We start from the raw sequence: 19,072 nt of genomic DNA, 5'->3' as shown, positions 1-19,072 counted from the left end.
TTATTTGTTTTTATTGAAATGGCAAATTTACAGAGAGAAGGAGAAAGATCTTTTGTCTGCTGGTTCACATACAAAATGGCCGTAATGGCCAGAGCTGGGACTATCTGGAGCCAGGAGCCAGGAGCTTCTTCCAGATCTCCCACAGCCTTGAGCCATCCTCTACTGCTTTCCCAGACACATTAGCAGGGATCTGGATCTCAAGTAGTGCAGCCAGGGCATGAACCTGGTGACCCTATGGGATCCTGGCACCTCAGGTAAAAGGTTAGCTTGCTATACCACCGCATAAGCCTCTGGGCCCCTTGTTTTTAAGAAGGACAAAGCAAGGTAATCCACAACATCCAGTAAGATCCCAGCAGTGTGTGTTTTGGCCTGGGGTTCCTAAGAGGCTCAGTATATGTGACTCTTTCTCAGAGACAGATGGCAGAGAAATAGCTTCCCAATCTATCAGCAGCAGCTGCCATCTCCATTGCTAACAATCCAGACAGCACCAGTTTTGCACTAGTTGGCACAACAGGTACCCAGCAGAGGCTAGCCTTCCCAGGAGGTAGCAGCCCCTGCCTCCTCCCTCCCCCGTGGGCCTCTCACCAAGGAACAGCCCCTTCCCTGCAGCTCAGTGCTCTCCTGCAGTACAATTCTCTTTGCCATTTCCACAATGACATGAATTGCTTCCAATCCCATTTTTTTCTCTAATCAGGAAGGAGGAAGTCCTGAAAACAACACATTTATGTACATGACAGGTGAGGCATCAGAAGAAACATTTTATTAGACCACGATCCCAGTCTCTGACTCATTCTCCAATTTCCTAGACAGCTATAAACTGATCATCTCAACTGCCTTTAACTGGAACTCAATAATGCCGATCAAATTCCTTCTTCAAACATGTTTTACACTCCAATGACGTTGTCAACAAGATCCTGGATGTTTCACAGCAGTCAAAGTAAACAGAAAATCCTATGCTACCCCAGAGTTTCCCCTGAATGGATGAGGCCCAGTTGGGTTCAAAACACCACCCACACCACCAAACGCCCAGGGAGCCTTCAGCATTTCCCCTAAACAGCACAACAAAAGTCACCCCGGGAGGGCACTTCAGATGCTTTCCTGGGCCCCTCATGAGATATTCTCATGCAGGAGGAGGAGTAACTGGAACCTGGGCGCTGCGTTTTGAAAGTATCAAGAAGCCTCAGAAACACAAAAGACCCCTGTGCGCACAGTTCATGGCTTTCCTAGCCAGCCTTCCAGCACAATTAGGAAAGGAAAGATGTTGCCGCATATTCCCACTTAACAAGAGGAGCAGTTTAAGCACAGAAACACATACACATAATGAGATCAGAAAACCAAAACAATGTTTCTCAGGGCTGGCACAGTGGCATAGCAAGCTAGTCCTCTGCCTGAGCCAACAGCATGCCATATGGGAACCAGGTCAGGTCCCCACTGTCCCACTTCTGATCCAGCTCTAGGAAAGCAGAGGAGGGCCCAAACCCCTAAACCCTTGGACCCACATGGGAGACCCTGAAGAAGCTCCTGGCTCCTGGCTCCGGATCGGCACAGCACCAGCCGTTGCACTCACTTGGGAAGTGAATCATCGGATGGAATATCCTCTCTCTCCTCTTCCTCTCTGTATATCTGACTTTGTAATAAAAATAAATAAATCTTAAAAAAAAAAAGAAAAAGACTATGTTTACATAGCTAAGAAGGATGCATGCCAATGTGGACTACTGAATAGGGTGAGAAAGGGGTGAGAATCAGGGGAAAGTGGATGAGACCATGGCCTCCAATTTTCTTTTTCTTCTTCTGTATCTGAGGGAAAGGAGGAGTGGGAGGCCATACCTTCCAAAAAATTTTAATTATAGAAGTAGAGCTTTCAAAGCATTAGGATTCTCCCCAAACACCATTTTCATGTCAGAATCATTTTACTAGTTGTATTACTAACCTCACAACAAAAACTGAGTTTTTAAATAATTGCTAACCTTTTAAAAACATATGCTAATTCTGCAAATTTTCTGTGAATATGGAAAAAAAGTTTAAAAATGCTTAAAAGTTATATGTAATCTTACCTCACAGTAGATAACTCTCAACATTTTGGTTTACCTCTACATTACAAATTCAAGTACTTCTATAAATACATAAGGGGACTGGTGCAGTAGCCTAATGGCTAAAGTCATTGTCTTTCATATGCCAAGATCCCTTATGGGCACCGGCTGATGTCCTGGCTGCTCCACTAGCCTTTTAGATCCCTGCTTGTGGCCTGGAAAGGCAGTAGAGGAAGGCCCAAAGTCTTGGGATCCTGCACCCATGTGGGAGACCCGAACAAATCTCCTGCCTTTGGATCAGCTCAGCTTCAGCCATTGCAGCCACTTGGGGAGTGAGTCAGCAGATGGAAGATCTTTTTCTCTGTCGTTCCTTCTCTCTGTAAAATCAGCCTTTCCATGAAAAATAAATTAAAAAAAAAAATTAACAGCTTTCCTTTATTTTTTTTTTAACATTTATTTATTTGAAAATCAGAGTTATAGAAAAAAAGAGAGATCTCAGCTGATGGTTCATTTCTCCAATGGCTGCCATGGCGGGAACTGGGCTGGTCCAAAGCAAGGAGCCAAGAACTTTTTGGTCTCCCACATGGGTGCAGAGGCAATCTTCTGCTGCTTTCCCAGGCACATTAGAAGGGAGCTGGATCAGAAACGGAACAGCTGGGTTCAAACTGGCACGCCAGCACCACAGACAGCAGATCTCCTTGGAATACCACAGTGCCAGTCCCCCAATCGGCTCTCCATTAAATGTATTTATCTGAAAGGCAGAGAGACACAGAGACACAGGCAACTTCTGTCTTCTGGCTAATTCCTGCAATAGCAGCGACTGGGCCAGGCCAAAGCCAGGAACCAGGAACTCCACCAGGGTTGCCCAAAGAGGCAGCAGGACCCAAGTAGTTGAGGCATTACTTGCTGTCTCCCAGCACGTGCATTTGCAGGAACCTGGAGTCAGAAGTAGAACTGGGATGTGAAACCAGGCACTCCGGTATTGAGACGCAGGGATCCCAAGCAGTGCAATGGTGCATACACCATTGATCTGTATATAAATAGGATTTCCTATTCTTATTTTCTCACTTATCACTAAACATGCTTCAAAAAACACTGCAACTAATGCTTAACAGACTGAGACAATGACTAATCCCAACTCCGCAGAACATTTTAGGTTGTTTTTTGATTTTTCTACTATTTAAAGACTCATTGTGTTGAAAAGCTTTGCTCTTATTATAATAAAATACCTCATTGTGCTGTTTTTCTTTGGAACAATGCTTGGAAGTGGTCAAAGGCTATGAAGATTTAAAAGCTAATCATTCACACGTCCTAACTACTCAGAACATTTCTGAAAAGGGGCCTTCTGGAAGCTTCCTGAAGGCACTGGGCAGGGCGCTGGCTGCGTGAGATGTCCCACATTCTAAAATATGATTTAAAGTCTTAGCTGCCGTGCTTCCTATTGTAGAGTCTTACTAGTGCACACCCAGGTAACAGCTCACGCGACTGGATCCCTCCTCACTCCCCTGGAGATCCCAGTGGAGTTCCAGGTCCCTGACCACAGCCTGGCACAGCCCAGGCTACTGCGGGCATCTGGGGAGTGAACCAGTGCAATAAGGACTCTCTCTTTCAAATAAAATGAAAATAAATAAAAGTTGTTTTTTTTTAAAAAAGCCATATCAAATAAATCAAAATAATAATATATAATAGACCATAATAAGAGGCAAAAACAAGGGATAGTTTTGGTCCTCCTTGAGTGACTATGACTATTGTTTATAAATTATACTGCAGCAAATATTTTATGTAAAAAAAGTTAGGTAATAATAGAAAAATATTAAACCAAACCTTAAAGTCAGTAAAGACAATTGAAATCATCATTTATTTCCATTTTAGCTGGTCATTAGTTTGTCAATGATACTGTACATAAGAGTTGGTATCCTCCCTCAAAATTGGCAAAGAAAACAGGAAGTTATTATGATTAGTAGCTAAAATAATGAACTGGGGGGGGGGGAGCTCAATGCTGTGGCACAGTATGCTAAACTTGCACCTGATATGGGCATCGGTTTGTATCCTGACTGCTCCACTTCTAATCCAGCTCCCAGCTACAAACTGGGAAAACAGCAGAGGACAGCTCAAGTCCTTGGGACCCTGTACCCATGTGGGAGACCCAGAGGAGGCTTCTGGCTCCTGACTTCAGATCAACTCAGCTCCACTCAGTCATTGGGGGCCATTCTGGGGAGTGAAGTAGCAGATCTTTCTCTCTGTCTGTCCTCCTTTCTGTAACTCTGCCTTTCAAATAAAATTTAATAAAAACCTATATACCTGTTGAAACAGAAAAATCAATCCTGAGCAAATTTATAAATGAGCACTAATTCCTTAATTTCAGAGTGAATGAATGAAGAACACTTTTAAAAACACAATCATTTCAATGTTCCATAAAAAAATAGTGTATCAGAGGAGCTTTAAGACAATATCAGTTCATCAGACTGTCTGGTTCTAGATCAAAGAAACAACACAGAGTAGGGGATTTGGTTTAGAGGGTCGGACACTGGCAAGCCACATCCGAGTGTCTAAGTACCTAGACTCAACACCAGGCTCCAGTTCCTGACTCCAACTTCCTGCCATGCAGACCCTGCTGCACTACAGGGATGGCTCAGGGAGTGGAGTCCTGCCACCAACACAGGTGACCTGGAATGAGACCCTGATTCCTGGTTTGAACCCTACCAGCCCCACCAATGGTGTGCATCTAGGGGAATGAACCAGTGAATAAGAACACTTGCTCACTCATTCTTTCTCTTCTTACTTTCTGTTTCTCTTTCACAAACAACTATGTAAAAACAGCCAATCATGAATGAAAGCTGAAACATTCTTGGTTTTTTTTCATAGTGGCACTGTCTAGTTTTTTAAACTGAAACAAGTGAAACAAAGAGAAACTTGACTTTTCCTTCCATATCTGTATATGAAGGGTCTTTCTTGGGTGACGTGTCAGATGAACACCCCTTGAGAAAATCCAAAACTACTGATGTGGGTTTTGAACATTCAATCTGTGTTTTACACAGTTTTACAGAGCCATGTAAAACTGTTTTCATGGCTCATTTTGAACTTCATAGAAAGACAGCCATTTTAATTGCTTTAGCTGAGATTAACAGTACATAAAAAAGGACATTTTGGGGATTCAAGATAGTTATGGCTACTCTTCACTAAATTAAGTGATCTTTTATTAGCTGCATTTCTGTTGTACTAGGAAGCTTCCTTCTGTAGATGCAGCATATCATGAAGAAAAAACACCTGAATGAAAACAATTCTAATCCAAAAATTGTTAAAGAGTGGAGTGGGCACTTGGAGAAGCAATTAAGATGCTTCTTAAGATGCCCACAGCCCATATCAGTGCCTGGTTCAAGCCCCAGCTCTGCTTCTGACACAGCCTCCCGATGACGCACACCTGGGGTAGCAGCAGCCGACAGTACAAGGACTAGGGCCCCTGCCACCCATATCAGCAACCCAGATGAAATTTTTGGCTCCTGGTTTCAACCTGGCCAGAATGAACCAATGACTGAAATATCTCTTTTTCTGTCTCTCTGTCTTTCAAATAAAATGAAAATAAATTTTTAATTAAATATTCACAAATAAAATTTATATAAGCATCATTAAAAGTCATATGCTAGAATACAGATATACCCCATAACACAAAGTATTTTGTGTAAGCCATATGCTATTATATTTTTAAAGCCAATCAAGATTCTTCTCTGACATTGCCAGATACTGGGAATAGGATCATAGTGACAAAGCTGTTTTGGCACACGTGGGAAATTCTGGTGCTGCCAATATACAGGGCTTTCTTCCCCACTTATTATTTCCTGTACATACCTCCAACACCCCCTTCAACTCTCTTACCACAAGTAGAGAGACTATCACTATAAAACTCAGTAAGTTACTGCCCAAACATACCAGAACTTGAGGAAAACCAGATTTTGCAAAGAAAAAGTATGCTAAAGGCAACTGCTAGATCCCTTAAGGTTTTTGAATTCATGGTAGCAGCTTTACATCATCCACATTTTTTTTAAAGATTTAGTTAAGTTGAAAATCAGACACACTCAGAATCTGCTGGTTTGCTTCCCAAATGCCTCCCTCTTGCTCACTAGAAGGGAATTAATCACAGGCACTGCTTCACTTCCCAGGCGCAGTCCGTATCATCTTCCTCTCTGAAGGGGAACAACATCAGTCGAAAGCTTGGTGGTGACCGAGGAGAAAGTTCGTGGCGAAGGACGCATCTTTAGAAGTGCCTGAGAAGGCGCTAACTGGACCAGGAGTGGGAAAAGACAAAGACACAGAAAGAATCCTGCCTGGAAGAAAGGAAAAGGCGCAAGCCAGACAGTTCCTGCACCAGTAACCAGGTTACTAGCTGTAATGAGGAAACTGGGAGAGCCATCTCGAGGAGGCGGAGAGTGAGGCATTGCTCGTGGGCCTTGCTATACGGAGTACAGGTGCACCTCCCCTGCATCCACATGCCCATTCCATGTTGAAAATATCATTAAGTCAAAAACCACATTTAAGGGCCCGGCAGCGTGGCCTAGCAGCTAAAGTCCTCACCTTGAACGCGCCAGGATCCCATATGGGCGCCGGTTCTAATCTCGGCAGCTCTACTTCCCATCCAGCTCCCTGCTTGTGGCCTGGGAAAATAATGAGGATGGCCCAAAGCCTTGGGATTCTGCACCCACGTGGGAGACCTTGAGGAGGTTCCTGGCTCCTGGTTTTGGATTGGCACAGCACTGGCCATTGCGGCCACTTGGGGAGTGAATCATTGGACAGAAGATCTTCCTCTCTGTCTCTCCTCTTCTCTGTATATCTGACTCTCCAATAAAAATAAATAAATCTTTAAAAAGAAAAGCATTTAATACACCTGACCTGCCAAACATCACAGCTTCAGCATGTCAGAACACATACAGTGGCCTACAGCCAGGAAAAGCATCGAGCAGAGTTTAGGTGATAGCAAAGTATTGATTCACTCATGCAATTTATTGACTACCGTGCTCAAGTGAGAAACAGAATGTAGGAGCATCGTCATAATGTAAAATGGAGCTATCATAATCAGGGTGTTTTGAGAGCTGTAACTCAGGTTACATACTGCAGCAGCATAAACACACACTGAAACTGGCAGTGAGGTCAATAGTTACCATAATGACGGAGGCCGAGAGGCACCGATCAGAGGAATGTAATTTTAGTCTTTCATTTTCCCACCTCAAGACAATTACAGTTCTCACTCTAACCCGGAACAAGATGGGCTTGAATTATGAGTGCTTTAAAAAGCTCACAAGAAATGGATAGCTTTGGAGGCCAGTTCTGTGACTCAACAGGCTAATCCTCCACCTTCAGGCATCAACATCCCACATGGGCACCAGTTCCTGTCCCAGCTGCTTGGTTCCCCCTCCGGCTCCCTGCTTGCAGCCTGGGAAAACAGTAGAGGATGGCTTAAGTCCTTGGTACCCTGAACGCACATAAACCTAGAGGAAGTTTCTGGCTTCTGGCTCCTGGCTTGAAATTGGCTGAGCTCTAGTTGTTGTGACCACTTGGGGAGTGAACCAGCAGATGGAAGATCAGAAGTATCTCTCTGTCTCTCCCCTGTGTAAATCTGCCTTTCTAGTAAATATAAAGAAACCTTTTTGTAAAAGGAAGATAAGCTTACTTTGGTGCAAAAAAAAAAATTAAAATTCCTGGGTTGGGCATTAGGTAAGTAAAGACACCACTTGGGACACCTGCATCCCTTATTTGGTGCCTCGGTTCAAATTCTGACTCTGTTTCTGATCCGGCTTCCTGCTAATGTGCACTCTGGGGGGCAACAGTGATGCCCTGCCACATGTACGGCAGACCCGGATTAAACTCCAGGCTCCTAGCTTCAGCCTGGCCCAGTCCTCACTGTTATAAGCAGGCATATGAAGATAGAATCAGTGAATGAAAGATTTCTGGGTGTGTGTGTGTGTATGTCCTTTAAATAAAACGTCCAATCCATGCCTGGGGGTCAGTATTATAGTATATCATGTTAAACTGCTCCCTACAATGCCAGCATCCCATATAGGTGTCAGAATCCCGGCTGCTCCACTTCTGGGATCAAACTTCCTGTTAATGGATTGGGAAAAGTCATGGAAGATGGCCCAAGTATTCAGGCCATATTATCCATGTGGGAAACCTGCATTAAGCTCCTGGTTCCTGGCTTCAGTCTGACTCAGCCCTGACCTGTGGCTACTGAGAAAGGACACAGTGGATGGAACATTTCCATTTCTTCCTTCATCTGTAATTTTGGTTTAAAAAAAAAAAAATCCATGCTTAGCTTTTTTTTAAAATTTCTTTATTTTTATTGCAAAGTCAGATATATAGGGAGACAGGAGGAAAAACAGAGAGAAATATCTTCTGTCCGTTGATTCACTCCCCAAGTGACCGCAATGGCCAGTGCTGTGCCAATCCAAAACCAGGAGCCAGGAACTTCTTCCAGGTCTCCCGTGTGGGTGCAAGGTCCCAAGGTTTTAGACCATCCTCGACTGCTTCCCCATGCCACAAGCAGCGAACTGCATGGGAAGTGGGGCTGCCAGGATGAGAACCAGCACCCATATGGGATCCCAGTGCATGCAAGGCAAGGACTTTAGCCACTAGGCTATGGCTCCAGACACCATGCTTAGTTTTTCAATAAACTTTTTCGAAGTGCCTAATAGTTCACCATGTATTTAGCCAACCTCTCACCTTTTTCTTTGGAGGGTTGGAAATGGGTTGCATTTCCTTCCCATCTGATGTGAACCATGGTTATAACATGATCTTACCACCTCCAGCAGAGTTGGCTAATACAAGCATATGGCTTCAAGGTCTCCCCACTCTGCCTTTATCATAGGCTGAGCAGACAAGAGATTAACTGAAAGCAAACCAGTTCCCCAAACTGGTCGGAGACCCACAAACGGAAGATTTCTGAGTGGGCTTCTCTGATCAAAGGGCTACACAGGAAGAGGATTATCTCCCAAGTCATCCCAGCCCGATGTGCAACTTCAGATAAGAAAACCTACATCTTTTGCTCAGAAGCAAGCATACTGTACACCTGCTAATGTGTGTGTGTGCACGTCATCCCGGGTGAGGCCTGACAGTGAGGAAGGCACTCAAGTGGAATCCTGAGAGGCTGCTTCCCAAATGGGAACAACCCCCGGCTTCACACAGGAGGTTTCAGAATCCACAAAGAGTAGATTTATCAGATGGTTTCTGCAGAGAACCCATTCTAGCCCCACATGCCCTTCACTTAAGGCTCAGCTGCTGTAAAGCCGTACGCGCTTCCACCATCCTAGCCTGTCACCAGCTGCAGAGCCTGCGTTTCTGCCTTGGGTCTTAATCTGACATTGAAGTTATTTCCTCAGCCCTGCCAGGCTCCTTTCGCTGTACCGACAGCCTCTACACTCGGGAGGCCAGGGATGGGTCTCAGAGGGTCCCTACATGCTCTAAATGCTGCAGCAAGTGAGTATGTTCGTGCCTAAGACTACATGTATTTCGTAAGGAGAAGATATTTGGTTCTCATCAGAACTCAAGAGAATCTGTGCCAAAAAAACAGCCTCACTTACAAGACACACACAGGAGCACCAGTTGTACAACTGGTTCACTGGTTAGCATGTGGTACTTTCACAACCGTACAAGACACATACACATTTCTTGGACCAAAGCAAACAAATGCCTTAGTGCTTCTCAAAACATGATCTGCATATCACCCCATCAGAAAGTTAGACAACGAAGGCCTTGGTCATATACACTCAGTCTCACCACCCTACCTCCACCAACGGACCCTGTCAGAATACACAAAACCAGGCCCAGTGTAATAGCCTAGTGGTTAGAGTCCTCGCCTTGCAAGCCTGGGATCCCGTACGGGGGCTCATTCATTTCCCAGCTGCTCCACTTCTCATCCAGCTCCCTGCTTGTGGCCTCGGAAAACAGTGGAGGATGGCCCAAAGCCTTGGGACCCTGCAACCATGAGAAAGACCTGGCAGAAGCTCCTGGCTCCTGGCTTCAGACTGGTTCACTCCAGGACCATGGCACATCCAGAAGTGAGAGATGTGGTAACAGCCCCTTCACACACTCAAACGTTCAGTATTTTTCCATCATTTCCATTTTTTTCATTGGAAAGGCGGATATACAGAGAGGAGAGACAGAGAGGAAGATCTTCCGTCCGATGATTCACTCCCCAAGTGAGCGCAACGGGCCGATACTATGCCGATCCGAAGCGAGGAGCCTCTTCTGGGTCTCCCACGCGGGTACAGGGTCCCAAAGCTTTGGGCCGTCCTCGACTGCCTTCCCAGGCCACAAGCAGGGAGCTGGATGGGAAGCGGGGGCTGCCGGGATTAGGACCGGCGCCCATATGGGATCCCGGGCGTGCAAGGCGAGGACCCTCAACCACTTGCGCCACCGCGCCGGGCCCTGGTTTGCCTTTTCATTGTAACTACTTTATGGGTTTTGACAGTGCATCCACGCTCAAAGCAGAGTCTGGTATTTGAAGCTGGAACCATGGAGTAACTTTGTGATCTAGACTGATGATGCCAGCTTTCAACGGCTGGTTATCTTCATCAGTGACACTGGGTCGGTGAGCACGGTGCTTAGGGGGATGGTGTGAAGTGTCATTTGCTGCTGCAGCCTCTTGGGGAGTGAACCAGTGGATGGAAGATCTTTCCCTCCTTCACTCTGTAAATCTGACTTTCCAATAAAAATAAAATAAATCTTAAAGAAAAAAAAACAGAATACACAAAACCTAGGGTACTACAATTTGTCAATTCGTTCCTCACCCAGCCAGGTGACTTTAGCCAACTGCAAGTTGAGGATTCACCATTTAGAAGAATCATGTTCTCCCTGTTGGAGCACTTATGGTTTCTCATCAAAATGCCACAATTTTCACCTGCAACTTGCTCATCTCTAAAATCAGTCCCTCCATGTCCCTCCGGGCTCCTCCCTGTTTCCCTCTCCTTTGACACAGCTTTCCTCCGGGCTATTCTCCACGGCCACAAGCCGCAGCAATCAGCCTGTCCCTTCTTCCTCCTTGCTGAGCTCAAAGAAGGTCAGCTTAGCACGCCTCACTCAGGACAGCCTGGGTCCAAGGCCCCGCCCGGACACTCCGCCCGGACACCCCGCCCGGACAACCACAGCAAGTCTCTGCAGGCTAAAGGCAAGCATCCGCCAGCCCTAGACACTCCCAGTAGCCCTCCTCTGAAATACAGATTATTCAAGGTTACTTCCTTATGGGCATTATGCAAAATGTTTAAATGCACATATACCATGACCACTATCCAGGACCTAAAAACCTACCATCTCAGCATTGTAAGGCACAGAATGCTGTCCTCCTTCATGGCTCACATTTAATTCTCATTCCTCAGAAAAATCGAATTGAAAACAATCTTTTTCATCCTGATTTTATAATTCGATATCATATCAAATATATTTCATAACTGTCACAGCCTCAGAATAACCTTCAATTATTCTAGTGTTAACGCTGCCAGAGCGCCTACTGCTTGGTGTTGAGGTAATCTGCAGAATTTGCTGTAATAAGTTATAATGTAGAGAATGTATTCAGGCATGTCGCTTATTCCTTCCTCAAGTTATTTATTCCGAATAAATCTCCAGGGATGCAAGAATCAGATCACAGTGTATGCACATTCTAATGGCTCTTGATATGTGCGGCCAAACTGCCATATTTGTACAGTCAGCCACGCAGCTGAGACTCAGCATCCATGGACTCAACCAACTGCAGATCAAAAACACCTGGGAAAAAGAACTGCACCCACACTTAACAGGAACATATTTTCCTGTACAAAACAGTATGAAAGCTATTTACATAGCATTTCTATGGTATTAGGCATTATCAATCATCTAGTGATTACTTAAATTATGTAGGATGATGTGCACACATTAAAGGTAAACGTTAAACTGGGCCCTGCTTGGTAGCCTAGTGGCTAAAGTCCTCTCCTTGAATGCACCAGAATCCCACATGGGTGCTGGTTCTAATCCCGGTAGCCCCACTTCCCATCTAGCTCCCTGATGTGGCCTGGGAAAGAAGTCAAGGACAATCAAAGCCTTGGGACGCTGCACCCGCGTGGGAGACCTGCAAGAGGTTACAGGATCCTGGGCCCGGCGCGGTGGCGCAGTGGTTAAAGGTCCTCGCCTTGCACACCTGGGGTTCCCATATGGGCGCTGGTTCTATCCCGGCAGCCCCGCTTCCCTTCCAGCTCCCTGCCTGTGGCCCGGGAAGGCAGTCGAGGACGGCCCAAGGCTTTGGGGACCCTGCACCCGCGTGGGAGACCCAGAAGAGGCTCCTGGCTTTGGACCGGCATAGCATCGGCCGTTGCACTCACTTGGGGAGTGAATCATCAGACAGGAGATCTTCCTCTCTGTCTCTCCTCTCTGTATATCCGCCTTTCCAATAAAAAAAATAATAAAAATAAATCTTTAAAAAAAAAAAAAAGAGGTTACAGGATCCTTGCTTCGGATCAGTAGAACACCAGCCATTGCGACCGTCTGAGGAGTGAACCATCAGACAGAACATCTTCCTCTCTCTTCTCCTCTGTGTACATCTGACTTTCCAATAAAAATAAATAATTTTTTAAAAATGTAAACATTAAACTGTAATATAAAGGGACTTGAGCCGTGAGGATCTGGGTATCTGTAGGAGCCATGGGTGTTTGGGGTTGATTGTATTTTACACAGCAACCCCATGGCATACACTGGCCCTCACGCAAAACAGAAAGGTAGGACAGCAAACTTGATCTACTGAGTGTGCTGATTTCCGCAGTGCAAATTACTCCAACCATAGCCAGTTTCAAGCTACCTACGTGGCATCACTGAACACAGAATTGAAGAGATGCTTGAGTAGCACACCATCACCTGGTACTTCCATCACACAGATAGCAGTAGTAAATTACTGGCTTGCACCGTTTCTGAAAATACTGCCGTTAGCTCCAGCAAGCAAGTACAGGCTGTTTCTAGAACCTCACTATAAATATATCACTTGCTATTTTATAAAAGCACTTTTTTTTTCCCCATTGAAGAAACTGAAAATTCACTTTATTCCCTTTGGTTCAATGAAGGATAAACACACTTTCAGGTCGTGGAGTATTCAAAATAATGACTAAAACAGAATGCAGAAAAGGGAAAGAGTGAGCCAGCTAACACCCATGTGGGATGATTTATCCTGGCTACTCACTCCCACTCGTTCATCTTACAGGGTTTCTTTTTTTTCCATGAGGTCATGTATACAAGCTCCTCAGCCTCCTGTCGATGCTAACAGTGAACTGAATGGATGACTGTGTAATTCTCATGGCAAATGTGATGAGAACCACGCTGCGTGTTACCTAACCATTCTCTTCCTGGGTTTTCTTTTCTGAGAACTGGGGAAGAAGTCACTGCTGACTTCAGTTTTACGAGAAGCAAAGTGTAGAGATAAGAGGGCTCCAATTTGTGCTCTAAGAAGCGATGGAACATTCGGTAACGCTCTGGACATTTCTTTCAGAAGTCATTCATTAGTATTCTACGTTACAGGAAAAGGGAGATGGAGAAGTGATCGTGCACATTTTTGGCTTGAAAGCAAATTCCTCCCTCTGGGCTTCCCATAGTAACACTACACAGCTGCTCCGGGGACACAACACCCCAGAGGGCTATTCTTTTTTTTTCCAAGCATTGCCTTACATTTTATGTAATTACAATTGAGCTTAATATGCTCACATTCTTGACCCACTCTCATCCCACTCCCAGGAACTCATGCCAAGAAGCAACTTCATAACACAGGAAAGTCCTTTTTCTGTGCAGATAATAATCACAACAGAGAGAAGGTTGTTCTGTCTCCTGTCAGCATTTAATTCACCATTTCAGTGCTTAGGACCCTAAGATTTCTGGATTAACGGCATCAAATTCCCAAGTGTAAAGCCACCATCTTGGAGTTGTGTCAGGTCTGAAATAGTCAGTCATACAGATTTCTAGACCCCACTCCCGGGGAGAGGTATGAGATAGGAGAACTCTGAGTTGTTTAAAGTTCTAAAAGTGATTTTAACATCCAGTCAGCTTTTGGAACAAGGATTCCAGGCCAGGACCAGATAAATCAATGTCATCTCTGAACAACTGGTCACATCCAGGGAGCAAGGCAGTTCTCAGGAAAGCCATCCATAACTAAGGGAATTCAAGCATGTTAAAATGAAGCAACTCAGGCCCGGCACAGTAGCCTAGTAGCTAAATCTTCACCTTGCATCTACCCAATTTCATAAGGATGCCAATTCATGTTCCAGCTGCTCCACCTCCCAACCAGCTCCCTGCCTGTGGCCTGGGAAAGCAGTGAAGGATGGCCCAAAGCCTTGTGACCCTGTGCCAACAAGAGAGTCCCAGAAGAAGCTCCTGGCTCCTGGCTTCAGATCAGCTCAGCTCCAGCCATTGCAGCCACTTACAGAGTGAACTGGCAGATGGAAAATCTTTGTCTCTCCTTCTCTCTGTAAATATGACCTCCCAATAAAAATAAATAAATCTTAAAAAAAAAGAATGAAGCAACTGGTGCGGCCAGGACAGTAGCACAGCAGACTAATTTAATGCCTGCAGAACTGTTCTATACAGAGGCCAATTCAAAATCCAGCTGCTCCACTTCCAATCCAGCTCCCTGCTTGTGGCCTGGGAAAACAGTAAAGGATGGCCCAAGGCCCTGGGACCCTGTACCCACATGGGAGACCTGTGTGAACAAAGCTGCTGGCTCCTGTCTTCAGACCGGCTTGTTTTGGCCGTTGCAGCCATTTAGGGAGCAAAATAGTGAATAGAAAATTTCTTTTATTCAAGTAAAAACAAGTAAATCTCAAAAAAAAAAAATCAAATGACTGGGGCCAGTGTTGTGGCTCAGTGCATTAAGCCACAGTCTGCAGTGCTGGCATCTCATATGGGTTAGCATCCCATAAATTCCAATCGCAGCTACTCTGCCTCTCATCCAGCTCCCTGATAATGCACCAAGGAACGCAGCAGAAGATGCCTCAAGTGGTTATGCCCCTGTCACCCATGTGGAAGACTCAGATGAAGCTCCTCACTTTGTCCTAGCCTGGCCCTGGTCATTGTGATCATCTTTGGGCGGTGACGAATCAACACACAGAAGACCGCTCTCTCTCTGCCTTTGCCTCTCACTCTATAATTCTGCCTTTAAAATAATAATCGAATCCATAGAAGTAAATAAATAATCCAATGACTGAAGGTCTGGAGAGGGAACTTGTATTTCTAGCCCCGCTGCCTTCCCTCTTCGCCCCTTCCCTTCTCTAACACCCTTTCTCTCTCTGCTCTCCCCAGTGGCACCCTGTTCTACTTGTACCCACGCCCTTCCCACACAAAGCCCCCAAATGTCTCCTCATATGCACAGCCAAGTCCCTAACAAAAGTCATGTTGTCTATCGAACGTTGACAAAGACACCCAGCAGACTATTTCCCAATTCCATATCTCATTCATTTCTCATCAACCCTCAGCACAGGCATTATTATTATCATTATCATCATCATCACTGTCATTAGAGCTATTTTATAGGATTTTTAAAAAATCTGAGCATGGGTCTGGTGCAATGGCTCAGTGGTTAATCCTTGCCTTGTGCGCGCTAGGATCCCATTTGGGTGCCGGTTCATGTCCTGGCTGCTCCACTTCCCATATAGCTTCCTGCTTGTGGCCTGGAAAAGCAGTAGAAAATGGCCAAAGCCCTGGGACTCTGCACATTTATGGAAGAGCTAGAAGTTACAGGATCCTGGCTTTGGATTAGTTTAGCTTCAGCTGTTGTGCCACTTGGGGAGTGAACCAGCAGACAGATCTTTCTCCCAGCATCTCCTCCTCTCTGTGTAAATCTCCCTTTCCAATAAAAATAAAATAAATCTTAAAAAAAAAAAACAAAACCCTGAGCATTGAAGAAGTTGAACTTGTGCCAGTCTTCCACAGCCCAGAGCAACAGACCCAGGAGTGAGCACACGGCAGTCTGGCCCTGGGATGTTAATCACCGCACTGCACCCTTGTTGCCCTATGGATTCAGACAGCTCCCGGTCCCAACTAAAAGGGCTCAGACTCACCAGGATTCAGGACCCTTGAAATGTCACAGCCTCCAGGAAGAGACCAGCAGGGCATCCACATCATCTCCTTCAGACACAGAAGGGGAGTTAAGACATCATCTGTGGTGGCTCTGGACTGGCTTTAACCTTTAAAGATTTGCCTATGAGCCTTGGGCCAGCCCATCCTGCTGAGAAAGGTCACTGCCATGAGCAGATGGTTAAACAAACTCAACATGTAGATACTGGCAGTGGAGGACTGACAGGTACCGCAGACACATAAACCGGTCTCCACATAAACATGTTCCAGAGGAAGAGAGCACGGGACAGAGAGGGACCACAGGTGGATGTGGGAATACAGAAAGCAGCACAGCACAAGGGGCGACTCTCATCAAACATCCTCTGGAATGGAAGACACCTGGTGCTGTGAGCACGGACCAAGAAGAACCCAATGGCGCATCAGCAGACGAGGACCCCGGCAAACAGAGTCGGCTCTCCTCAACTTTCTCATCTCATTTCCTGCTCTGTGAAACATGAATATTCTTCCATTTTGGTACTAGGGTCTTCCTCTGGCCTCATGGTCCCTAAGTCACAATCTGTGTGCTTCCCACACCGTCCCCCCAGTCTGAACCAACTGTCTCCCTCCCCAGCCACTCCAACCTCACACCCTTCCAGGGCCACTCTGCCCCTGGCTTGTCCAATTTACCCACAAAGTCCTTTCTTAGAACTCCCCTGACTCCTTAAAACCCATGCCAGGCCATTTATCACTTGCTTCCTAAATTTGATCTCTCACCACATCTCCTAGATCACAAAGATCCCTCACCATAGAAATTTCTTTTCTGCTTCTCTTACCTCCATGGCAGCACCAACCCAGAATCAGTAAGCCACCAACTGCTTGTTGCCTGCCTATCTCGAGTGCCATTTTGATCTGGTAAGACACCCTAGACTGGTGATTTCCCAAACTTCCATTGCTTACAACACAGGCAAGCAACCAGAACCTCAACAGCATGTTTCCAAACTAAGCCATTTCAAAAATCTAAATTTACTATTTAAACTTAGGCCCATCAATATCACAGAACACTTTCAGAAAAAAAAATTAGCATTGGCAACAGGGAAATAGACTAGGAAATTCAGACCCTAGTCAACCCCATTTCTTGAACCAGCAAAAAAAAATTTAATTCATATTAAAAGGATTTTTATATTTACCTCATCAAATATTGTGTGATACTTAAATGACCTCATAGTGGAGCTTACTCACAACCCATCACAAGCAAAGAAATCTCCAGTAAACCAAGAAGGCTATGATTACAGTTTTTAATGTTTCAAAGACTGAAAGTACTTCATGAAGACGTTGGGAGAGTGAAATAGGTCTTTCCCAACCCACAAAGCTGGTTCCATCCTTTCCAGCCGTAGAAGACCAAGCAACTCCAACACTGAGCCCAAAGTAAAAGCTAAACAAGCTTAGAAAGGTTTCTTTGGACACTCAAGCAGTATTTTTTAAAACATAAAGTCTTACCTATTGTAGAATGCTGTAGAAACTTCTTGACACCAAAATGCTTGACTCCGGAAGTCAAACTGGTTCAGTGCAGCGAAGGTAAAAACCGAAGCAGCCCAAGCCTTTTCACCGCAGTGAGTTCATGCCTACCTCCCGGACAGCACACCTGACTCACACCACGGAGCTGAAGGCATAGGGAGCGACTCCGATCTAGGACACCTGGGTTGGGTGCTGCTGGCGACTGGGGCAGCAGGAACAATCTGAATGTGACAAAAGAAATTAGCAAGTTCCTGTGCCTCAAGTCAGTTTCCTGTAGCGGCTTCTCCGCAAGGGAGGTTCCTGAGTGTGGCTTTAGGGGCGCTCGAGCCTTTCTGCGCACGAGAGCCTTTCTCCCCCATGAGAACACAGGACTTGGCCAGGTGAGAGGCAGAACGAGGTGTTTGCCGCGTGGCTGATTCGGGTTTCATTTATGGTTCCTTTTCCCACCCCGGCTCATTTCTCTCTGCCCCACGTGCCTCCAGCACGTCACCTACTTAAGTCAGGAAAGGAGCAGTAAAGTGCCAAGATGATTCCCTCAGGAAGCAAACTGCAGTCTCCCCTTCTAACTCACACACAAAATGTGCACTTCACTGGCCAGTCTGGGTGAGGTCAAGCTTCGAGTGAAAAAACTCCCTAGAATTGACGTACAGGCGTGGTGAAGCCACTAACTCCCAGGGAAAGCACAGGTGGGTCATCTGCTTTGCTTTATTAGTAACTGCCAAGTAATTTGGCAAGAACAGCCTCAGCCACAAGTGAGAGCCCGGGCGCCCTCCACATATCCGTCCTGGCTCAAACTGGCACCTGTGTCAGTAGGTGCTTCACTATGAGTTGTTTTCAGACTCCTCCGAGTTTCATGTTTGCCTGAAAACACAAATTTACTTGTTTTGGTCTTTAGAGCGAGCCAGGTGTGCAGACCACCTGCAAACATTTAAAATCAGTGACGGACTCACCACCCTAAACCAACACTCCAACCTGTAATAACTTGGATGTGACTATCTCTGATTCATAATACTGCTACTACCCAGGGTGGCATCCTGCTCAAAATACTACCCACACATGAGAAGGTAAAATCTACTCAATTCAGCAAACACGGAGAGAGCCCCTCCTATGTGAGCAGGAGGGCTGGGGTGGCGGCTGGGAGCAAGGGCTCACGCCCAGATGCAGACTCCTGCTCCTGCACACAAGAGAAAAGCCCAAAGACCAATGCCAACAGGCTCTTGCCTTACACCACCTGAATTCCAAGATCGTTTTTCAGGAAGACAAACCAAAATCTTCAAATGCAAACAATCATTGTAAATGAGAACGACCACAAAGCAATTAAGAAAGCTAAGCTACATGGCATAAAAATGAACCGCAGCCGTGAGGTGATGACACCTCACGGGGGAACCTTTAACCAGAGACTTGATGCCAAAGTATTTCTCCGCCTTGGCCAAATTAGCATGCTAAGAAAGATCAGTACCTGGGCCCCAACCACAAGAATTATA

At 45.7% G+C, this 19,072-nt stretch overlaps 1 protein-coding gene across 4 annotated transcripts in view; it reads right to left on the bottom strand.

The window, feature by feature from the left end:
* Positions 1–18,157, bottom strand: part of RHOH (ras homolog family member H) — a 43,074-nt gene extending 24,917 nt beyond the window's left edge. For 2 of the 4 annotated variants that reach the window (XM_040966360.1, XM_040966362.1), the window contains exon 1: positions 17,571–18,157. The gene's annotated coding sequence lies outside the window, so the exon portion shown is untranslated. Of the gene's footprint in view, positions 1–16,078; positions 17,538–17,570 lie in introns of those variants that run through there. The other 2 variants (XM_040966361.1, XM_040966363.1) reach the window with 1 other exon arrangement.
* Positions 18,158–19,072: the final 915 nt, after the last annotated feature.

This window comes from Ochotona curzoniae, unplaced genomic scaffold (genome assembly GCF_017591425.1).
Source record: "Ochotona curzoniae isolate NIBS_2020 unplaced genomic scaffold, NIBS_Ocur_1.0 scaffold_4505, whole genome shotgun sequence".
Lineage (NCBI taxonomy): Eukaryota > Metazoa > Chordata > Mammalia > Lagomorpha > Ochotonidae > Ochotona > Ochotona curzoniae.
The sequence above is the reverse complement of the archived record's forward strand: the minus strand, read 5'-3'. Positions and strand labels throughout refer to the sequence as shown.